This window comes from Phasianus colchicus, chromosome 1, assembly GCF_987193195.1.
Source record: "Phasianus colchicus chromosome 1, bPhaCol1.hap1.1, whole genome shotgun sequence".
Lineage (NCBI taxonomy): Eukaryota > Metazoa > Chordata > Aves > Galliformes > Phasianidae > Phasianus > Phasianus colchicus.
This window is the reverse complement of record NC_143436.1, coordinates 123,378,559-123,384,673: the sequence shown is the minus strand read 5'-3', so window position 1 is coordinate 123,384,673 and position 6,115 is coordinate 123,378,559.

The window sequence follows — 6,115 nt, the reverse complement described above, 5'->3', positions numbered from 1 at the left end:
TTCTGTTCACGTGAAGGTGATCACAAAGACAGTGCAGAATGCTCCCTGCAGCTGTATTTCCCAAGGACGCAGACACTCATGAGGAATGCAGTGCAGGGTAAACTTGTAAACCACTGGGTCCCGAATGCCTCTTCCTAAAGGCCATGTCCTGGTCCCATTGCTGACAGGTAACATGTGTTCTGGAGGCCAAACTCCAACAAACTCATGCATGTACATGAGTAATGAGACTACCCTACCTACAAGGTTCCTGTAAGATGCACCTTTAGCAGATCAGTGCTCTTTCTGTCAGAAGGGCAGAGCCAGGTGACAGACTTTACGCCAGGAAAGCATAGCAGAGTAAGCCAGCCCATACACTGTCTGAACACACAAACCACATTATTAGTACAAAAATGACCACTGGGTTTTTTGTTGTTGTTTTTGTTGCTTGTTTACTATTCTGAAGACTCCCGATTGAAGCTGCAGTGGTTCTTTATAAACCCTCTTTCCTAACTTGACATAAATTTTAGTATTTAACCGGGGAAGAAACGCATCTTACAGCCGTTTACTGATATTTTTTTTTCTTTCTGCTGTTGAACGGTGCCATCTGCTGGCTCTCCGGAGAACAGTGAGGGTTCAAAAAGCGCGGTGTGCTTCAGACGCTGACAAGGACCTCGAGAGATCATTCTGTCCACCGTCCTGGGGAAAATGTTGGCCTTAGAATAGATAACTGGAAGCTGTACATATGCTAAATATTGATTATCTCCCGCTAAGGAGATTTCACCGCAGAATCACAGAAGGGTTTGGTTTGGAAGAGACCTGAAAGCCCACCCAACTCCAACCCCTGCCATGTGCAGGGTTGCCCCCCACCAGCTCAGGCTGCCCAGGGCCCCATCCAACCTGAGTGCCTCCAGGGATGGGGCACCACAGCTTCTCTGGGCAGCTGTGCCAGTGCCTCACCATCCTCTGAGTAAAGGATTTCTGCATAACATCCAACCTAAATATCTCCTTTTAGTTTAAAGTTGTTCCCCCTTGTTCTGTCATCATCTGCCTTGTAAAAAGTCACTCACCCTGTTTATAAGCTCCCCTCAAATACTGAAAAGCTGCACCATGTTATCTCCAAAGCCTTCTCTTCTCCAGGCTGATCAGCACAGCTCTCTCAACCTTTGTTTGTCAGAAAGGTGCTCCAGCCATCTTCATGGTCTCCTCTGGACCCACTCCAACAGCTCCTTTTCCTGCAACATGTACTGTTTGCATGATGTTAACAACAATCAGAAACAGAATAATGCATTTTGACAAGGACTTTTAGGGAGTGATTTAATTCAACCACCAACTCAAAACATAGATAATGTGTGACAATATAATATGAACAAGTAAGAATACTGTTTATCCCTCTATGGATAATATTAAGCAAGAAAGATGTACACTCGGTAGTTAGCAATTACTTAAAGGGCCCTAATAGGATGTATCCATGAGTACTGAGGTTCATGTCATTGCAAGACCGCTTCTAAAAGTGCCTGAAGATGGGAGGAAAGCAAATGTCACTCCCGTCTTCAATAAGGGCAGAACAGGACACAAGGAATTACAGGTTAATCAGCCTCACCCACAACCTGGGAAATGTGATGGGGCACCAAATTCTGAAAACTGTTTCCATGCATATGAAAGACATGAAAATAATCAGAAGTAATCAGCATGGATTCACCAATGAGAAATAATGCTTGATCAACTTAGCCAGGTTGGATAGAGCCAGGCGCTTTTCAGTGGTGCCCACTGTCAGAGCAACAGGCAATGGGCACAAACTGGAACACATGAAGTTCCCCCGAACATGAGGAAGCACTGGCACAAGCTGTGCAGTCTCCTCCTTGGAGATGTCCAGAAGCCACCTGACGTGGGCCTGGCACTCTGCTCTCCATGTCCCTGCTGGCACAGGGGTAGGAGTGGATGGACCCAGAGTGCCCTGACAATGTCAACCATGATGTGATTCTGTGAATATATCATATCAAATGCAAGTCAGCTGGTGCATTATAAACAGGCAACTAATACTAAGAGTAAATGAAATGTGTTTAAATTCAGTGAATATGTTGCAGGACTTGAGGCTGTAGCTCACTAATATATTTTTATAAACATTGAATAGTTGTGACATGCTTCCCCCAAAATAGTTTTGTTTATATATCCTGGATACACATGATTCTGAACTTCAGTCATTTTCAACTGTACAGCAAAAGCATTGGGGCAGATAGGTTTGCTGTATGTAATGAATTTACTTAACATACAAAAGAGTAAATATAATAACACAAATATTTCACATCTCCTTTAATATGAGGAAAACATTCAAGATCACACAGATCACTTTCATTGAAAAGTGAAGAATATATGCAGGATAATTTAAACCATAATTTTAAATAAACTTTTAAAATGAGAAGATATAGAAAGGTTTGATACTTAAAATTAATTTCCATATGCATTTGAGTTATCGCCTTTACTGATTTTCATTACACCAGGACCAGGAAACAGTTCCATCCTTTAGCCTAAATATAACTTGCTAAAATAAGTGCCCAGAGGATGCATCATAAATATTTAAATTTACATAACACCATGTCTTCATTGAATTCTCTTCTGTTTTTTATGTTTACATTCTTATTAAAAATAAATTGCTTGTCTCACTGCAATTTTCTTCATTGCTTATGTTAAAGTCACCTTAATCATAAATTGTCAACACCAAGGTAGTGTTTTTCAACTGGTTTAATTAACTATAATGTCTTTCAAATGTAGTAGACTGGAAAAAGGTCAGTTTATAAAAACATTCAAATTGAAGAACTTGATGAGTCACAAGAACTGATACAAATTATAAGAGATGACTGTTTTTGCATGTCATACATACACATTGTGAATTTGGGTTTAGTAGTTATCACTCTCTACATCTACTTTATTTGGAAGCGGAAATTTGGTATTATTCAAATCCTTTGTTGTTTCAGAGCTCCAAATGAGCAGTTTACTCAGCTGAAATAGCTAATATGAAGGAAGGACTCCCTCTCAACCTTCAGAATGCCTGTAAAAGGTACAGTATTTCTGCAAAGTGAAATGATATTTTTCTATTTTTTCTATTTTTTACAGAATGGATCCCAGCAAAGCTTGCTGCCCCACGGTGGGGCTGAGGAATGGTTGTGTGGGAGTGCAGACACCGGATTTCTTAGTGACTTGCAGCTCCATACAGCACGTGTTCCTGTTCACAGAATCACATGGACCTCATGGCTAAGGCTGTGTCCATCAGGACACCCAGAGCAGAGTGCCGTGAGGGACATGGTTAGTAGGCATGATGTGATGGGTTGATGGTTGTACTAGGTGATCTTCGTGGTCTTTTCCAGCTTTAATGATTCTGTGATTCTATGCACAAGCACAACTCTTTTAACACAAAGCAGCAGATTTCAAGCATGAAAATATAATCAGAGATCCACAAATCCTTCATACCTCTTCAAACCATACAGAACAAATATCTGTGTCTAATCCCATACAGATTTTTCTTCCAGAGATATTAGATTTCATAGTTGAAGGAAATGAGTTCCATCCATCAAACAGGGAGGACACCACACCTCACAGTTCTCTCAGCAGACAGACACTTGCACGCACCAAAGACCACTCTGTGGTTCTTCTTCCCTAAAGCATTCCCCAAAGCATTCCCCCTTCGGCATGATGGAGTGCTTGGTGCAAGTTGTAGCTCAGCACAAGAGTCTTCTCACAGAGGAGGGGCAGCCTGGGCAGGGAAAATGAAGAGCAACATGTTTTATTCCTGCAGCAGTAATCTTGTTTAAAAATATATTGAATGTTTTATTTGGCATAATTTCAGTTATTGTGATTTCTCTTCCATAAGTAGAAAGAGAAGTTCTTTCTGCATTGTGCAGTGGATCCAGACAGGAAGTCATTTAGCTGTCAAGACTTTCTTTTAGAGCTTGAAACTGTTTCCTATCTCAGATTGTAATAAGAAGTCAGAATCTGGAAAATATATATATTTATTTTTAAGTACAGCCAAAACACTCTGGTAAGGAAATAACTTGTAGATATTGCAATATAAGCAGCTGTCTCCTCAAAAACTGAATACTCAATATTCCAGGTTAAAGAAACCATAAGAATGTAACTATTTCTGTAGGATTTTTCAGGTCTTATAAGTGTTTTTCTTCACTTACACTTTTTACTTTTAATTGCATTCTTAGAACTATGTAATCACCTTGCTACAGATCTGCAGACAAGAAGATGAAAGTCATATTTATCTTGCTGGAAATGTCCAAGGCCAAGTTCCTAAATTTAACAGATTGTTACTTTCAGCTGATAAGTCTAGAATTTTTTTTTTTCCATAACAAGAAAACAAAACTGTTGTATATTATATATATTATATATATATTATATATATTATTATATTATATATTATATATATATGATTACTGAATCATTAACAAACTTCTACTATTTAATAGTTTGTATTTTATATATATTTAACATCACACTATTTTTATATATATACATATATATATAGTGATGAGTATACACACTGTATTATATATATATAATGTTATTGTATTTTTAGTACTGTTTACTTTCAGATAGGTATAGCAAGGTACAGTTTACAGAATTCAGCATTCTACTACTGCAGCAGAATTACATGTGATAAATCCTTTTGCCTTTACTCATTTCTTGGTGGGCAGTCATGGCACAGATTTTTCAAAACCAGAAGTAGTTTTGTTAGCATTTCTACAAGTAGCAATGGAAGTGTTTGGCCTTTTTTCTAAACCACACCAAGTTGCTTCATGTGGCTGTAGTCTCTTCATATGGTTTTGTGTGACATTCTTGGGGCTTCCAGAGGTCGTAGTGTTGTAACCAGAGTGAATTAGACTTCTCTCACATAAACAATGTTATGAGTTCTGGGAGTCCAGGAAATTGTTCAGATTAATTCAAGCAGTAGCAGTTAAGAGACTTCATAAAGATCATACGCTGACAATTCCACAGAAAATCTGTAAATAATGCTTTCAAATAAATGATCTAAAATTCCATCTACCTCATCCGTTGTTTTTTTTTTTCTGGTCTAAAGTATCTTTGTGAGCTCCATGAACTGCAGTGGGTTGGAGCTCAAAATTAGATGCTTCCCAATATAAGGAAACAAGATGGCATGAAGTTAAAAAAGCAGTTCTTATTGTAGAAATGGCAAGGTTTTTATGCCTTCTATCCAACCTAATATTTTCATTGCAAAGACACCTTCCCTAAGCTACTCTGAACTAGCACGTAGCTTTTTACTACTTACTTATACAATCAGAGCAAATACCTCCCCTGAACACTGCAAAAGTTCTCAAAGTGAGGGTGGGTACTCCTTTCCTTTTCCAATGCCTTTTAATCTACCCCAACCTCATAACTCCTTCTGATGTCACCTGTCAGACTGTCTTGATACTGACCCACCAGGAGCACTAATATGCATTGCCTGTCCAAAAGGGAGTTGATAGTAGGTGTTTGTAGGCATTCTGTCCATACGGAGGGCAGCCAGAGGTGTGGAGCAGTGCCTCATAAAGCCCCACTTTTCCTCTTTGGACTGTTCCTGGTAGATAATTGCTGATTGCTGGGCTCAGTTAGGTTTCAGTGGATAAATCATGTGGGTATGATGAACATCATGCAAATATTCTCTTTCTGCTGTATTCTCTGTGAACAAGGTGAACAAGGGCACAAAGAAGTGCATAGCTTAGTAGAACACTTCCCTTTGGAGCACCAGAGCATACATGGCTAAGGACATTTGGCCTTTATACTTGGGTAAGATAACCTGAAACCATACTAAGCTTATAGAAATATTATAGATTGTAGACTGTGTGATTATCAAGGTTAAGAAAAATACATCCATAAATCTACTTACTTACATGTGGTGCAAGATTTTTACTTACTGATCTTTTCTACCTGTCGCCATTCCATAAATGTGCATTTGTTACAGTTGAAAGAAAGAAATGGGAAATTTCCAGTTCAGGGAACAAACTTGTCAGCACTAGGTCTGTTTTTCTAGTCTGTAAATAGAAGGGTATTCTTTGTTGTTGTTGTTTTCTTTGCTGCTGTAATGACTTCTGTAATATGCTGCAGATGTAATACTGTGCTCTTTGCCAGAAAGCGTGCA